Raw genomic sequence first — 18,506 nt, forward strand, 5'->3', positions numbered from 1 at the left:
GCAAATTGGCCCAAAGTATCTGAATAATAATCATTGCACCATGTCGGGAGCTATAGTAGTGGTCAGGATGCCGAGAGCCTGTCTGTTAGCTGTCAGAAGACCGACTGGAGACCTTTCATCTGACTTACCCAGAGAAAAACTCCCTGCTAGCCCCTATGATAAACTGCTAAAATCCCTCCATACCCCTGGTCTCTAACTCTTTCCCTTTTTAACCACATCTTATCTTGTGAGTGTATTTTATGTGTTTGTGTGTGATGAGGGTGGGAAGCTCTGTGGAGACGCCCCATATGGGCTCATTAGCTCAGTTTATGTATACCATTATCTAGATGCTTGACATTGGTATACATGGGATGATCCAGAGAAACAGTTTCTGGAAGGAGGATCCTCTTTGACTTAGAGAATTTGACTTAGATTCAAATTCAAAACTTAAAGAACAATTCAAAATAGCTGAAGAACAGGGTTTAAGAGTCTCTTTACCACCTGACCGTTGCCTCACCCCAACTGTTCGCCTGTACTGTCAACCGCCAAAACCGAGTATGGTGAGGATGAGAATGAAGAAGATGTTCTAATCACCATACTCCTGTCTCTGCTGCTTCCTTATTCCTTCTCCTCCACTTCCCCCATCCATCCCTTCCCAGTCCTCTCCCTCCCATGAGGGTCTCTGGGTCCTCAGATCGGGTAAACATGGAATCCTGGCAATATGCTCGTGAGTCGCCATATGTAATTCAAATGAAGGTAGGCACATGGGGACAAGGTGCTCCATCCGTTCCCCTAAGAATGGTCCCAAGTGGATAAAAAGAACAAGTGCGGGTCCATGTCCTTTGGACCCCTGGTCATTTTAATGTCCTGGTGAAGAATGGCCTGTATAAAGGAAAAGTCAGCAAGGTTTACGAAAGAAATTGCCACCATAATTCAGTGATACAACTCTGAATGGGCCAATATGAACCAGCTATTACTGCTCATAATTTCTCCTGATATTCAAAAAGAATTATTCGAGGGGTCAAACTGGTCCACAGGACATAAGGCAGATCATACAGACCTTCAATGCGATCGTGAAGAGCTGTTAGGAACAATCATCTTGGTCGGTCAGCCTAAAATTGACTTGTCAAAATTTAGTAACTGTAAGCAAGGGAAAGAAGAAAGTCCTGGGGCATATACGGAAAGATCAGGCAAAATTTCTGAACAGCATTCAGGTGTACCAGTCACTAAGGCTGTGTGCCCACAAGCCTTGGGGGCCACCGTTGTGGAAGGCCTAACTCAGAATCTCCAAGTCCAACTAAAGTTAATCTATAATAATAAGCTATGTATGGTGGCAGGCAGACTTCCTTGAGAAATTAGTAGAAGTAGCCAAACACTGTGTCCTCCAACCAGGAACAAAAGAAAGAACATTAAGAAGCCAAGTCGTTGACCCTACAGGTTCAGGCCCATTGGCCAGGAGAAAGCCAGGCTCTGAACAGACCCAGCAGATGGCCCCATGAGGTGCGCCTTCTGCCCCTGCCTCAGAAGAAAGGCCCTAGAGGGCCTGGTTTTTACTGCGGCCAAGAGAGTCATTGGAAGAATAAATGTCCCTTTAACCCAACAAAATGTAGGAAGATGCCCCTTCACATTTTCCTGGGAAAGTAGCAGCAGGAATGAGGATATGGGGGGAAGGGCGAGGGACTTTTCATCTTCATCCAAATACCAGTAATACTTATTTCTTGGGGCCAAACAGTTCAATGCAACATAGTGGAAAAGACGCTTCCCTTCTTACTCGATACCAGAGCCACACAGTCCACCATTCAGCGGTTGCCTCTCCCAGTTGCCCCATTTCAGGGAACACTCTCCCAACTACTGGAGCAGCTAATGTTCCCGTAACTGCCGGTGTTACTGAATCAATATAGGGCTAGGAGAGCTGGTAACCCAACACCCCTTCATCTTTCGTTCAGTGGGACTCTACCTGCTGGGGAAACTCAGTTGCTTGCTACAGTGCACCCCAGAAGGGATTCTTATAAATCTCCACTGCCCCTACCAAGAAATATCACTTTTCTCTGTGCTACCTATTGAGGAGAAGGTACATTCAGATTGGAGTCCTGTTCTTGATGCTTTACCCCTTTCTCTGTGATCAAGCCATACTAAGGAGGTAGGTTTGGCCATCGCCGTGCCCCCTGTATGGGTAATTTTAGATCTCCAACAAGCCCCTTCCTCAAATAACCCAGCACCCTATCTCGCCTGAGCAAGAGCAGGGCAGAGCTACAAGACCTCATAGCCGTTAACTCGGTGGCTCCCTGACCATATCTTAGCTGTTTTGAAGGTGTTTCACCCTTCAAGCCCAGCATAAACTCATTCTTTTCGTTAGACGATGGATTACTGCTGCCAGTGGATCCCATCCTGTTCTGAAAGGACCAGGCCACTGCAGGCCCTCGCTACTGGCCCCCAGGAGCCGATTTCGTGGGCGGCCAAGGCTGAAATCTCTTACAGATTCAAAGTGGGCCCTCTCTGTCATCCCTCTTTAAGGATCACCTGAATTTTCTAGGCCAGTCACCCTGTTTTGTGCAGAATAAAAGGCTGTTCTTAGCCAGAAACATGGGGATAGATTCCCACGACCCCTTGTTTACTATAGCGCCATCTTTGGCCCAGTGACGGCAGCCTTCCTGCCATGTCTCTGTGCGGTTGCTGCAGCCGCCCGAGCAGTGGGAGCCACTGAGGACCTAGTCCTGGGACATCCACTCCAAGTCGCTGACCCCTATGCCATAGCGGCACTTCTCTTGTGTTAGCGCACCCATCCCTTTTCCACAACTAGGCAGATTAACAACGAGATTCTCCTCCTGAGCTCCCCCAATTTTACCATCACGTGTTTTTCTACCCTAAACTCCTCCACCTTGTTGCCAACCAAAGATGAAGCGGGAATCTCATGCTGGCGAGGTTGCCATTAATCCCTTAATAAGACCACGCCCAGATTTATAGGACCAGCCCTCGCTAAACCCTGATCTCTTGTTTTTCGCTGATGGCTCTTGCCTTCAGGATGATGAAGGGCTACACAATCTGGCTATGCTGTCTGCTCTGAGTCTGCTATTCTGTAATCCCAGTTCCTGCCTCCCCCTTTTTCTGTACAACAGGCAGAGTTAGTTGCTCTTACTTCTGTCTGAATTCTGGCCTCCAGACAGAGCCCAATAATCTATACTGACTACTGTATGCCTTTGGGCTTGTGCATCATTTTGGTTCCCCTTGGCAACAATGAGGTTTGCTGATAACTGTGGGAACTGCTATGCAAAACAGTCCCTTGTTGCAACATTTTTAAAGGCAATCATGGTCGTGTCCACATGGACAAAAGTGGGGTGGTGGACTTCATTACGTGGCTCTGGGTTGCACACAGGATAGCACACCTAACTAGCCTGTATGTCTCAAGGTGCCTAATATGTCAACTACATTAATGTAGGGAAAATCACCAAGGTTCCCTGCACAGCACACCCAACTCCTTGGAGCCCCTTTGTTAACATTCAAGTTGATTTTATTCATATGCCTAGAGTGATGGATTTGGGGTTTGTTCTGGTGATAATAGATACTGTTTCAAGATGGGTTGAGGCATTCCCCTGATGAAAGGCAGACTGCATGACAGTAGAAAAATTGTTTTTAAAGGAACTTATTCCCCAGTTCGGCTAGCCTGCCAATATCAGTAGTGACCAGGGGACTCATTTTACTGGCCAAATAGCTGGAGATATCTGTATAGAACTGGGTGTAAAACTTATGTCCATTGACCTTATGACCCACAGTCTGCAGGACTGGTAGAAGAGTACAAGGGGATGCTGAAAAACAGATGAGTAAAATTATGCTCTGAAACTGGATTGAAATGGCCAGAATGCCTTCTCCTGGCCCTCTTTGGTCTGCAAAACATGCTTAGTGGAAAGACAGGTATGAGCCCACATGATATTCTGATGGAGAGGTCTATATGCCTCTCTAATGTCCTCTCCTGTGAACTGTGAAAGATGGAATATAATGCTTACCCCTGATGCCTTATTGGACTATTGTAATATGTTAAATGATTTCCTTAAAGCTTTACATTCACAGGTACAACAAGCACTGCGAAAGTCAGACCCAAACCAGTGCCACAGACTCAAACCAGGCAAGTCCTTGTTAAGAACTTAAGTCCTTCTCACGGAAGAATGCCCTTGAGCCACAGTGGAAGGAACCTTATCTGCTGCTGCTATCTACAGGAACTGTGGAAAAGTGTAAGGAATAGCAGACCTCGGATCTACGCCTCTCCCCTTAAGCAGGTTCCAGAGCTATCAGAAGAGGACCCTGAGGTCAGATGAACTTATGAATAACAGTGACCCTTGGGAGAAACTGCAGAACTACTGGGGTGTTGATATCCAGCAGGGCCCCTTGTCCTTGGGCTAGCACTATTCCTTGGTTTCTGTAAAGTCCCTCGTGAACTCTTGATAGTGGACCCAGTCATTGATTGGGTCACCTGTATATACATATATGAGGAGGAGAGTATGCATCCACCTGGCCCCAAATCACTTGCTCCCACTCAGAGTGGCATTGGCTCTGTGGCATCCAAATTTTTTTTCCACAGTATGAGATAGAGCCATAGAAGGCATAAGTGCCTTAGCCAAGTTAATAGAGGCAGTTCTTAACCAAATAAATAAAGCCCTGAGCTTATTAAGCAAGGGAGGCCAGGCCACCCTCCTGGTTGCCCTGTAGACCTGTATGGTTTTAGACATGCTGCTTGCTGCTCAAGGTGAGAACCTGTGTTGTCCTTGATACACCGTGTTGTATGTACATCCCTGATAACTCAGAGTCTTGCATTTCTCTCAGTGTTACAGTTCTCTCCGTCTTATTGGGGCTACGGGAAGCACATGACATATCCCAAGAAAGGAGAGAGCTGTGGTCTATTATCACATCTTGTTTCCCCAGTGTGAAGGGCTGGGCTAAGAGCATACTCCAGTTTCTAGGTCTGGGAATCCTCATGATTCTGATGACCTGTGTTATTTTTTCTGTTGCTTGCACTTCAAAGTATTGCTGTAAAGGTGTGCAGAAGCCTGTTAATGCGAGAACACTGGAACGGATAGTTTCTGCAAGTCTTCAAGAAAGAGAAGAGCAAAGTGACAGCCAGAGATAGAGATCCTAAGACTCCTGCAGATAGATCCCTAAAGCCTGCCTCATGATGAAACCAGAGACTTGTCGCTTCAATTATTACGTGAAGGTAGGGATCCGGTGGGGTCGAGGTCATGAGGAGATAAGCTGCCTAAGTAAGGCCACAATCCAGATACAACTGGAAGGAAATTGACTACAGAATATTCTGTGGTGATGCTAGTAAAGCATCAAAGAGGGAAAAGTGGAAACTTAGTCTTAACCTGCCTTACTTTTGTTTCAGACTCCATTTTGCACTAATCTACCCTGTTTTCCTAAATCATGCTTCAGCCTCACCATTCCCCCATTGTCAATTTCAGCCACATCCTGTTGTCAGTTAAGAAAATTGGAGCCCCATTTAACTGGATTCTGTTGTTGGTGTGAAGGAACACCACGTCCACCACGGACTATATCTAGCTACCTCTTCCACCTTTCAGGGAGATGAGGTTGGGCCCGCAATTACGGCAGCAAACTATGTCAATCTTCACTCATACAGATCTGCATAACATACTGCAATTAAAAAACCCTTTATGCTGTGTACCTAAGACTGAAATTTTTTGGACTCTACATGTGCCAAGGACTATACTAGGCTCTGAGGTAGACAGAAAATCACCAGGTCCTATATTTATTTAATCGTATATATTGAGTGCTCATTGTGTGCAGAGCAGTGTACTCTAAGCACTTGGAAAGTACAATTCAGCAACAGAGACAATCCCTGCCCACAACGGGCTCACAGTTTAGAAGGGGGGAGACAGACATCAATAGCATCAATGTAAACATTGGAATTATAGATATATACACATCATTAATATAAATAAATGGAATGATAAATATGTACTTATATATATACAAGTGCTGTGGGGCGTGGAGAGGACAAAAGGAGTGAATCAGAGCGATGGGGAAGGGAATGGGAGCAGAAGGAAAGGGGACTTAGTTTGGGAAAGCCTCCTGGAGAGGTGAGCCTTCAGTAGGGCTTTGAAGGGGAACGGGTGATTCTTTGGCCCATTTGAGGAGGGAGGGCATTCCAAGTCACAGGTAGGATGTGGGACAGGGCCTGATGGCGGGTTAGGGGAGAACGAAGCACAGTGAGAAGGTTAGCACCAGCGGAGTGGAGTGTGCAGGCTGGGATGTAGAAGGAGAGAAGGGAGGTGAGGTAAGAGGGGGCAAGGTGATGAGAGCTTTGAAGCCAATAGTGAGGAGTTTTTGCTTGATTTGGAGGTTCATTTATTCTTTCATTTCATTCAATCGTGTTTATTGAGCACTTACTGTGTGCAGAGCACTGTACTAAGCAGTTGGAAAGAACAATTAGGCAACAAATGGAGATAGTTCCTACCCAACAAAGGGCTCACAGTCTAGAAGGGGCGGGGGGGAGGGGGTTGTTAGGCAGCCAATGCAGATTTTTGAGGGGGGGTGGTGACATGCCCAGAATATTTTTCTAGCATGATAATCTGGGCAGCAAAGTGAAGCATAGACTGAAGTGGGGAGAGACAAGAGTTTGGGAGATCAGAAAGGAGGCTGATGCTGTAATCCAGTCAGGGTATGCTGAGTGGTTGTACTAACGTGATAGTGGTTGGGATGGAGAGGATAGGGCGGCTCTTGGAGTTGTTGTGAAGGTAAGACTGGCAGGTTTTGGTGACGGTTTGGATACATAGGGTGAATTAGAGAGCAGAGTCAAGGATGACACCAAGGTTGCGAGCTAGTTGGATGGGAAGGATGGTAGAGCTGTCCCCAGAGACGGGAAAGTCAGGGAGAGGACAGGTTTTGGGTGGGAAGATAGGAGCTCAGTTTTGGACCTGACCTGTTGAGTTTTAGGTGTCGGGAGGACATCCAGGTGGCGATGTTGTAAAGGTAGGAGACGATGGGAGGCTGGAGGGAGGGAGAAAGAACAAGAGAAGAAATAGAGATTTAGGTATCTTCCACATAGAGATGATAGTAGTAGCCGAGGGAGCAAATGAGTTCACCAAGGGAGTGAGTGTAGATGGAGAACCGAAGGTGGCCAAGAAGTGACCCTTGAGGAAGCTTACAGTTAAGGGCAGGGAGGGGAAGGAGAAGCCCATAAAGGAAACTGAGAATGAAAGGCCAGAGAGATGAGGAGAACAGGAGAGGACAGAGTCAGTGAAGTCATGTTTGGATAATGTGTTGAAGAGAAGGGGATGGTCTGCAGTGTCAAAGGCAGCTAAGAGGTCGAAGAGGATTTGGATGGAGTAGGAGCCGTTGGATTTGGCAAGAAGGAGTTCACTGGAAACGTTTGAGAGGGCGGTTTCAGTGGGGTGAAGCGGATGGAAGTCTGAGTCTCACAGTCTTCCACCTGGCTGCTGTGTGACCTGGGCAAGTCACTTCATTTTTCTGTTCCTCAGCTACCTCATCTGTAGAATTGGGATTACACCTGTGAACCCCATGCAGGATAGGGACTGTGTCCAACCCGATTTGCTTGTACCCAACCCAGCACTTAATACAGTGCCTGGTACATAGTAAGTGCTTAAAAAGTATCATTTTCATTATTTTCATTATTATCCTCACTGCCCACCATCGTCTTTATTTCCGAAGGTAGAGCATTCGTGAACATGGTGAACTTTGACCCTTTGAAGGATTCCATTAGATTGGCTTCTGATGGAAGCAATGTGGCCTAGTAGATAGACCCCAGGCCTGGGAGCCACGGGAACTGGATTTGAATCCTGTCTCCACCACTTCTCTTCTGTATCATCTTGGGCAAGTCACTTCACTTCTCTGCACCTTACTTCCCCCATCTGCAGAATGGTGATTCAAACCCTGTTCTCCATCCTACACAGACTATGAGCCTCATGTGGAACCTGATGATCTTCTATTAACCCCTGAGCCTAGTATAGTGCTTGGCACGTAATAGGTGCTTAACGACTATTACAATAATCACTCTCATTATTATAATTAGAAAAGGGTTTTCACTATTTTTTTCCTGAAATTTAAAATCTTTATGTTTTTAGAATGTGTACAATACAGTTTTTTTCACAACATTGATTCATTCATTCATTCATTCACTCATGATGGGTTTTGTGAGGAGATGAGTGCTCCATTTAAAAAACATTTTATGAAACTTGGCATTCCCAGGGCTGGGCTTTTAAGTTTCTGAACAATGTTTAGAGCAGAGCCTATTGGAAATAGAGACCGGTCCTGGGATTTGGAAGTTGGGGAACCGGGCTCCCTCAGGGAATGCTACAAGTGGACTCAGGGTAGCAGGGTTCTGTCTGGGGAGCTGGTGCCCAGGGTCTGGAATGCTGGTCGGGAGCCCGGGACCTGACCCCATCTTCCCCAGGACAGATGAGCAGGCAGCGAGCTACCCCACACCACTGTTGCATTTGGGGGTTCAGGGGCTCGTGGCTCCAGGGAGCATTTAGGGTTCATGGCTGCAGGGAGCATTTCAGGTTTCCTGCTGCAGGAGTATTAGAGTTTGCAGCTGTGGGGAGCATTTTGTATCTACTCCGGGGCTTAGTAAGGTGCCTGGAGCTCCCCTTTTCCCAGACTGAGCTCCCCTTTTCCCCCAGACTGAGCTCCCCTTTACCCTCTGCTCCCTCTCCCCCCCTTCACTTCTCCACAGCTAAACCCTCTTTTCCCCCTTTTCCCTCCACTCCTCCCCCTTTCCTTTCCCATCCCCTCAGCACTGTACTCGTCTGCTCAACTGTATATATTTTCATTACCCTATTTATTTTGTTAATGAGATGTACATCGCCTTGATTCTATTTATTTGCTATTGTTTTAATGAGATCTTCATCCCTTTGATTCTATTTACTGCTATTGTTCTTGTCTGTCCGTCTCCCTCGATTAGACTGTGCGCCCGTCAAAGGGCAGGGACTGTCTCTGTTACCGATTTGTACATTCCAAGCGCTTAGTACAGTGCTCCGCACATAGTAAGCGCTCAATAAATACTATTGAATGAATGAATTTAGGGTTACGAGGCAGGTAGCGATGAGAGAGTGTGATGGGGGAGAGGCACAGGAGGGGGCCTCATAAGGTGCCAGTGGGACGTGGCTGGTAGATGTTGAAACACGGGGCGATGAGCACATGTCCAGCAACTGTTAAAGAGTGAGAGTGATTCAGATATGGCTGGAGAACACTGCTAGAGAATTTAGCCGAGAAACGACTCTGATCTCACAATTTTTGAATGAGAGGGTTCCGTGACCTTGGTGAAGAAAAGATTAGAGAGAAAGAGCCGAGAGAGCAGGAAAGGGCAGAAAGTGGCTGCCCACCCATTCACCCCAGGAGGGTACCAGTGATGATTAGCTCCGAGCCGTCTGAACCTGGTATCTTTATTTATGAGCATTTCTGCGTTCCGCTCGACCGCAACTCTTCCAACGCAAAATCCTACCCAATCCCCTTGGTTGCCGTACTCCAGCCTCCAATCAGGACCCAGTTCTTAGGAGTGGTCCATATAAGGTAATGTAATTTACACATCGCTACCCAAACTTATATGATTGATCTCCCAAAGGAAAGACATTAAACGGAGACCGGATGTCTAGTACAATATTGGCAGAATATAGCACGGAGACACGATGGTCAATCGTCTAATCCAAAATTTACCGACGGGGATAACTGAGACGTGGCCGAAAGATGGTCAAGGAAGCGATGAGGATGTGGCCCCAGATCTTCAAAGTTGTGGAAGGTGCAGACTTGGCTGGCAGATATTAAAGGGACAGGGAGATGCAGACATGGCTGGCGGACAATGAAGGATGGGGACGATGCAGCTGTCTGATGTTAAATGTCGGGGGCAATGAGGACGTGGCCAGGAGACATGAAAATTCGGGGGTGATCCGGATGTGGTCAGTCAGTGTTCAATGTCAGGAGTGATGAGGACGTGGCCAGCAGAAGTTAAAGGAGAGAAAGATGCAGATATGGCTAGCAGAAGCTGAAAGACGGGGACAATCCAGACATGGCCAGCAGACATTAAAGGATATGCGAGTGATGAGGACGTGGCCAACAGATATTAAGGAACTGGGGCGATGTGGACGTTTATGCCTGATGTTAAAGCCTGGCGCGAGGTAGACATGGCTGGCAGATGTTAAATGATAGGGGCGATGAGGACATTTCCCGCTGGTGTTAATGGCTTGGGCAACGTGGACTTTTCTGGCTCAAATTAAAGGATGGGGGTGATGTGAAGGTGGCCAGCTGACATTAATGGACTGGAGTGATTTGGTTGTGGCCAGCAGGCATTCAAAGACTGGGGTGATCTGGAAGGGGCCCACTGATTTCAAAGGACAGGAGAGATGCAGACCTGACTCATGAAGGTTACATGTGAAAGGCATTTTTGCTAGATTCACAGGCCAGATTCCTGGGGAGAGGGAAGGGTCTGGCTTCCTACGGTTTTTGGGCAAGGGCGGGGGCATGGGATTCCAGATGGGCAACGCCAGGACCCCGGGAGAGGCCGATGTTGTGCTCAGTCCCTGCCCTGGGGGTGCACCTTGGCCTTCCCCCGCAGGGAATTCCGGACCCACCTCTGGGCACGGGCCATCCAGTCCAGGACCCCTCTCCTCCCCTTCTGGCTGGCACCTTCTCCCGCCTCGGGACAAATTTGGCTGGGCCTTGGAAACAGGGCCCCCAGCCCGCAGAACATCTCCACCTGCGTTGAGCTCTGGGGAAGGAACATAATGGAACCCTCGTGTTGATCCTCTTCTTTCTCCTGCCTCTACGCCTCCCCCACTTCCTCCTTCTCCTTTGCCAATTTCATCTTCTCTTCCTCCTCCTTCACCTTCCACTCTTCCTCCACCTTCACATTCCACTCCTCCACATCCTCTTCCACTTCCATCTTCTCCTTTTCCAATTTCATCTTCTTTTCCCACTCCTTCTCGCCCTCCTCCACCTCCTCCTCCGTCTTCTCCTTTTCCAATTTCATATTATTTTCCTTCTCGTTCTCCTCCACCTCCTCCTCCTCGTGCTCGTCCTCCACCACCTCTTCCTCCATCGTCTCCTTTTCACATTCCATCTTCCTTTCCTGCTCCACTTTTTCCTCCAACACCTTCTTCTTCTCCTCCTCCTTCTTCTCCTCCACCTTCTCTTCCTCCTCCTCCTTCTCGGTCTTTGCTCTTCGCCTCACAGTCACAGCCGCTTCCTGGTTCTTTGGCCGTTCGTGCCATTCCTGCTACCCTTCTTGCCGGGACGTTTTTTCTGGCTGCAGTTGCTGATAGAGAGATTTTCAATTAGGCTTTGCCCCAGGTCTCGGCTTCCCTCTTCACTGTGGCCCTGCTCGGGACGGTACTCCATCTGAAGCTGTGGCTCCTGGGTCTGGATTGCCTGGCTGCGGGAGGGCGCTCGGCCCTCTGGAGAGCAGTAGATAATCCACCGAGGGACAGGACTCGCCAATGGAATGCCGATCATTTCCTGGATGTCCTCGGGCTCCGATCTGAAAAGTCTTGCAGTGATGAGAAATTTTCCCTCTCGCTCAAATGGCAGGAAAGAGAATTGGCTGGAATGGAGGTAGGCCCAGGTTTATATCTAGACCAGGGAGACTGTTTTCCTCGCCTGCGAGAATCTCCCATAACGTGTGAACTCACCTCCCGGCCTCTTCCTCCATTAGTCATTCTTTCCATCAGGAGTACAGGACTGAATCCTGAGAGGTGAAAACCTCCCTTTTCATCCCAGTCAGGAACACAACACCTTGCCTGATCGAATTCAGTGCATTTTATAGGATTATCGATTGGAGCTTTCTATCAATGGCGAGGTTCTAGTCACACGGTCCGGTCAGAGGTAAGGCCACAGAGGAAGGGGCAGGGAAATTTTCAGCGGTTTAAAAAAAACACACCAAAGAAGTGTCAAGGGAGGCAGGCTCAAAATCACCGGATCTATCATCGCTGCTCCATCCAGGACGTTGAATCCATGGCATTTCTTGAACGCTTAATATGTGCAGAGTCCTCTGCTTAAGCGAACGCTATCCTCTTATGGAACATTCTTAACATCCGTGTTGTTTAGATCATACTTTCCATATTCCCCAGAATTTCTGATGAACTGTTTAACGGGGGGTTGCTCACTAATCGCCCGGTGTGGACTGCTGAGATACTTTTGGTAAAGACAAAGAGAAAAAGAGATAAAGCCATATAGCCTAAGAAAAGAAGGAAATAGAAACAAAATAGAGATGGAGAAAAAAGTGAAAGGAAGAAATGAAGAAAGAATGAAAGGATTTAGAGCTCTATGTTTGACTTCAGCCCGAGTCTCGTGACCTATCAAAACCTTTCTTTGTAGTCACGGATGCCTTCCCCACATCCCAATCACCCCATTAAGAGGCTGATGCAGTCGTGAAGGTAGGATATATGATGATTGCTGGTATGTGCATGGTGGACGTTTGGCTGGAGAGAAGATCGAGGATTTTCTCAATATTGTAAAGATATACGCTCCAGGCTTCTTGGAGAAAATCGGTATCTGGGTTTAATGAGGCTGCTGAGCCGAAGGATATCGACGAGGTCACGGGAATGTGAGGCCGGAATAATGATTCTATTGTCTACAGGGGTGGGAAAAGCTGCATGAGGGTTGCGTTGGAGTGGGAAGAATAAGAAGTCGGTCTTGAATATGGTAATTGTCAGCAAGTGTCGAAAGTGATGAAGAAGTGTTATTTTGGAAGGAAGCAGAGGGAAGAGTCCCGCTCTCATGATGCCGCTTGGAGTGTTTCCAGTACTCTACCAGTCTCAGCCACCAGAGGGAGAGTCAAGTAGAGGCAAAGCCATTCCATTCCTATCTTGAACGGTGCCCAGCGAGTGGAAGGCAATCTGCTACAAGCAAAAGTACACCCGTGTGCGGCAGTAGCGGCATGGGAGAGAGTCGAGGGTGGAAACTCACGTTTACTGCTTGGAAGAAGGCAATGGTAGACAACCTCTGTAATTTCTCCTAGGAAATCTCTGTGGATACACTACCAGAGCGATTGCAGATGAAGAATGGGGAGGTTTGGAAGACATGTGTCCACGTAGTCGCTGTGAGTCGGAGACGACGCTACAGCAAAAGGCAAGACCAGATGGTGGAGTTAAATCTGACCAGGATGCGTGCCAGGTGGCCCTCATGCCTAGAGAGGGGTGCTGAATTGTGCCAAAGGGTCCCATTCATGACTGGCATGTGGCCTATGAGGCCCCGTACCCCAGGCAATGGTTGCGTGTCCAAAATGTATGGCCATTTGTCCCATATAATCGAGCAGGGCATTGTACTCTGGGGTATGCAATCTCTAATGCTAAGCTTCCCCGGGCCATTATTAACATAGGAACTGTACGCAGCCATCGGGGAAGCAGCATGCAGTGGTGAGATTGGGCCCTGGCAGTCATGACCCCCCAAGTGGAAATCATCTACACGAAATTGGAAGTGATCCCTCTAGCCAACTTTACTGTGACTGCTTTGAGTGCAACTAATAGAGGGGTGGCGTGGCTCACGGCCGAGATCCAGCAAATGCACAGGGTTGTCCTCCAGGAATAGATGGAGCTGGATATTTCAACAGCAGCTCAAGGAGGGACCTGTGCCCTGATCAGGCCAGAGTGCTGAATATACATCCCGGATAATTCCCTAAACGTCACAGCTGCATTAGTCCAAGTGAATCAGCTGGTAAGGGAAATTGCAGAAATTGGAAAGACTGATTCATTCACCACGTGGCTAACGAATTTGCCTGCACATTGGCGTACTTGGCTCATCACAATAATCATTTTAAAACTATACTTGCTTCTACTATGCTGGGGGATATATTGCTGCTGTGGCATCATGCTCCAGGCAACCTCTGCAGGAATGAACAGGGCCGATGATCGATTATTTTAGCCGCATTATTATTTACTCCTGGGCGTGCGATTAGGGATCTTTGCGGAAGACGGAAACGCGTTAGTATTGTACGGTTGACGTCCTCGAAAAGCTGGAGTGTATTGTCAAACCCCGTGGGAAACATGTGAACTAACACAGTCAAGGCCGCCCCCGCGCCATCCTGCCTCCTTAGTTGCACAGCGCCGGTGTAGTGCCATCCCCGGGTGGAAGACGGACCTGCCGGAGTTAGGAGGCCCCACAGCAGCAACAAGACCATACGTTGAACGACCGCCAAGGGCATACCGCCTCGTGAATCTTGGGGCTCCAGGGATATCTGGAAGGGAGCATCCAGCCAGGTGGCCGATGCCTCCCTTACCTTCCCCCCCGCCCCCAACACACACAAACCTTTGTTCTTGGAACACCTGAGGGGATAAGGCACTGAATGCGAGGGGAAGGTGCTGTGTTATCTCTCCAAGTCTACTCGCCGCCACGGACTGTTCGGGGGCTAATCCCCCCCTCCTCCCCGCTCTCCACTATAAATAAGATGACAACTTGGATTTATCCTCCTCTTTCTTCGGTATTCCATTACAATCGATATACGGGGGACGAGTAGTCTATGCAAGCTCTGGTCCTGCCCGATACACCTGGCTTCCCAATAGGATCAAAAGTAACAGAGGGCTTCATTTCCAGAGGGAGAGCTTTTTCAACCCATTCTGGAAAATTCCTTTTTACTCCTGTAAATCCGACATGTGAAATAGTTTCCCCAATTGAAAGGGGAATTTTAATCCCTGGCCGGTCTTGGTCACTCTGACAAGTCAGCGATAACCCCGCAGAGAGAGGGGACAGGAAATGCCACGTGCTGGGAACAGATATCCCTTGGAGATGTAACGGCCAACAAACTCTCAAAAACAGCATGCTCAAAATCACTCCGGAGTTACCGATCAAGAATGGACACAAGAAATTAGGACACAGGTCACCTTGATTTGAATAGGCTAAAATTATTGAAGATGAGTTCAGGTATCGCGTCCGGGTTGGAAAACATAGTCTTGCAAAGTCTGAGGACTGAGATCCTGTTCTAAGTGCATCCTCTAGGACTAGTTGAGTAGAGATGACATGGCGATGCTTCCGGAAATGATGATTGGTCATCAGCGGGGTTGGAAATGCATCCAGATCCTTCCGGCTCCAGACTTGGTATTCCAGGGCCGAAGGGAAGGACCTCGCTCCTGTGAACAAAGAGGGAAAAGAGTTACAGAGTGTTTGCGTGGAAGAGACGTGTGCACAGAGCTGTTAGTTCAAGTGGGACTGTTGAGGTTTCTTTCAGAGGGAGCAGAGCATCCCGGGAAAGCTACATGAAAACATCTCCAAGGCCCCAGCGTGGTCCTCCACGGTCCGCGGAGGTTGCAAAGGTGCCTGCTTGAGTCGCTTTGGGCCGCTTGTCGCCTCCACCCACCATCAGACCCCCGGGCTCCAGCGCCTGCACAATTCAGGGTGCATTTGAGAACCCAATAGAAATAGTCGATATTAACCCTGCACTGATGAACCAAAAAGGCATCTTACGCTATTCTTCCCCTCTAGTAAGTGGTGGTTGTTTGTGTCTCATGACCACCTTGGTTTGACTATGGTTGTTCTGGGTGCGGATCGTCTTTCCTACTTAGGGCAACTCTGGACTTCACGATCAGTGGACATTCCGGATGGTTTCCCTTTCCAGGAAATGGCTGTCCGCATTCCCCTCTCCTCCTATGCCGCATGTACCTAAGGTGAACTCAAGACCTCATTCATCATCATCATCATTGGTATTTACTGAGCGCTTATTCGGTGTAGAGGACTGCACCAAGCGCATGGGAGAGTACAATCCAAAGTTGGTGAGCACGTTCTGGGCCGACAATGAGCTTTATAATTAAGAGGGAAAATGCATTTGATTTTGTTTTGTTTTCTATTTGGTATGTACAATGGGCCAGACACTGTACTAAGTTTTGCGGTAGATCCCGACTGAAGAATTTGGACACAGTTCATGTCTTAATTCCATTTCACAGATGGGTTACAAGGGACACAGCAAAGGGGAATCCCTTTACAGAAGTGGTCACAAAATTTGACTTGTCAATTTGGTCAACATGTTCGAAAATCTAAATGGTCACTTGTCAGAAAGTCGACATGTAATGCCGGGGGAAGTATCACCCAGTTCTCCAGATTCCAGAATCACGTCCTTTCTGTCTGCTTTTCTGATTTGCTTGCTTGGTGGTCATGGGTTCGACTCCCGGCTCTGCCACTTGTCAGCTGTGTGACTGTGGGCAAGTCACTTAACTTCTCTGTGCCTCACTTACCTCATCTGTAAAATGGGGATTAACTGTGAGCCTCACGTGGGACAACCTGATTACCCTGTATCTATCCCAGCGCTTAGAACAGTGCTCTGCACAAAGTAAGCGCTTAACAAATACCAACATTATTATTGCTTACATGCTTGGAAGCCGTCGACCACCAATCCCATTCTCTCCTCGCTATCTCAGGTGTGAAATCCAGATTTCTGAGGACGAATCCCCAATGTTTAGAGTGAAGTTCCATGTATTAGTGCTGAGCTTGGGATATAGTAGTCAATGGACTGTATTTACTCTGAGATGGGCCCTGTTCAACGGACATGGGAGGGTCGACTAGAGGTAGTCACTGCGCTGATGGAACTTAAAACCAACTATGTGCTGAGCACAGGACGAAGTGCCTTGGAGAGGACATCAGGTCGAATAGATAATAAATGGTGAATATACTTCACGAGTGTTATCATGTGGATCTGGGACCCTTAAATTCACACTGTTGCTGTCTCTCCAGATACGGGCTCTCCTGATCAAGCACCTTATCCAAGAGTTACCAGAATGTGATTTCTGCTGGTGAAGAAATCGACTGGGCCAGGATGTTGTCACCCGTCGCCGGGGACGGGTTCTTTTGGAATCGGCACGGCGAGAGAGAGAGAGAGAGAGAGAGGCTGGGGATGGAAAACCTGAGTTTTGTATAGAATTTATTCCGCGGGGTGAATTGAATTAAATAATTATTTAGATGGGACAATTGGCCTTCCCTTTTGGGGGGAAATATGGTGTTAAAGCTTCCCCTTTGGGAGGAATATGGTGTTAGAGCTTCCCTAAAGGGAGAAATACACTGTTACTCGCGTGTGGGCGGACACCCGAGCCCACTTATGATTTACTCACAACGTGGTGAGGCGGCTGGCTCCCACCATGGGCTCACCCCACCCAGGAGGAATCCACCTTTGCGTTAAATACACTTATGCGTTAAACACTAATGAGTTACATACACATATGAGTTACATACACTTATGCGTTAAACCCAGTTATGCAATACCCACTTATGTGTTACTCGCACTTGGTGAGGCGGCTAGCCCCCACCCTGTTCACGTCCCCCTGGGGAGGCACCCACTTAGACATCAAATCCATTTAAACGTTACATACCCATGGTGAAGCACCTGGCTTCCAGCCCCACGAGCTCTCAGCAGGACGGGACACTCACCCATCCCACAGCTCCTCACTTGGTGCAGCCAGAGCAGCCTTCTCACGCTCTGGACAGAGGCGACCTGCAGCCGGCTGCTGGAAGTCCTATTCTGTTGCACAGAAGGTTAGAGGCGGCACGTGCATATCACCTGTGCCCTTAGGCCATTCCAGCTTCCGGCTTCAGTTTATCCAATCTCTGCCCTCCCCCCTTCTCCATTCCTAATTTGATTGGCACGGGGGCTAGGGGCACCTTCTGTATTCCCAGCTTGGACTGTCAATCTGGCAGTTTGGGTTGTGGGGGCGGTGTCCCATCCTCACTTCCGAGTTCCACCTGCTGGCTCAGGAGGTAACGAAATAGCATTTGACCCTGAGATGGTCGGTACCCCAGGGTCACCTGGGGACAGATGTCCACTGTCCTGAGGCCTGGAACAAACAAGCTGGACCCCAGCAGTGCATTTCAATGGGTCTTGAAACTGTTGCCGTGTTGGGAGGAGATTAAAAGCCTTGTGGCCTCAGCCAGGGAGAGAGACATCCGTTGTCTCCCAACCCCGCCAAGGAGAGTTTCGACGTCTTACAGATAGGGGTGTGAACCCCGGTTCTCGGGTGTAAAACACTTCCCGGGGAGTAAGCCTTCTTCCTCTGCGGTGAGCCAGCAGGATAAGCCTGTTTGGGTTCGGGAATGCCCAGATTTATCACCTCATAATCCGGCTCCACAAGCCTCTCTGCCAGGAGATGATTTTCCTCTTTAATGAAAACTGCATATAGGAAAGGCGCAGGATTTGGGGGATCAGAAACGACACAAAGTCGTGCTCTTTCATGATTTTGATCGGCACTCTAGAAAAAGCCTTCCGGGCTCCACCGCTGCCCGCCGATGGACAGACCATTTGTCCCGAGATCACCACGTTGGGCTGCCGCGCAGACCAGGCGCCTTTGCTGGCTCCGTCGCTCGGGCCTACAGGCGCAAAGGTCTGCAGCCCCAGGGCTGACGGGCAGGATCTTTGCTTCCCGTGGCTCTGCCCCAGCCCGGGCGGGGGTCTTCGGGCCCTCACCCCGCGGCGGCCTTTCCATGGCCCTTGCGGGGTTCTCCGCGGCCCGCTGGGGCCACAAAATCCATCTTTGTGTCGCTGAGGGAGGGGGAAGACCTGCCGGGGCTCCCCTCTGGCTTCGGTCCCGGAGCCTAAC

General features: G+C 48.7%; 1 long non-coding RNA gene across 1 annotated transcript; it reads left to right on the forward strand.

Moving 5' to 3' along the window:
• The first annotated feature begins 4,059 nt into the window (after window positions 1-4,059).
• On the forward strand, window positions 4,060-16,884 carry LOC114811058. The gene is made up of 3 exons (XR_003758742.1): window positions 4,060-4,280; window positions 4,994-5,182; window positions 16,654-16,884. It is a non-coding gene; the product is annotated as an uncharacterized LOC114811058 (long non-coding RNA).
• The last annotated feature ends 1,622 nt before the right edge of the window (window positions 16,885-18,506 follow it).

The sequence above is a fragment of the Ornithorhynchus anatinus genome, chromosome 4, assembly GCF_004115215.2.
Source record: "Ornithorhynchus anatinus isolate Pmale09 chromosome 4, mOrnAna1.pri.v4, whole genome shotgun sequence".
NCBI lineage: Eukaryota > Metazoa > Chordata > Mammalia > Monotremata > Ornithorhynchidae > Ornithorhynchus > Ornithorhynchus anatinus.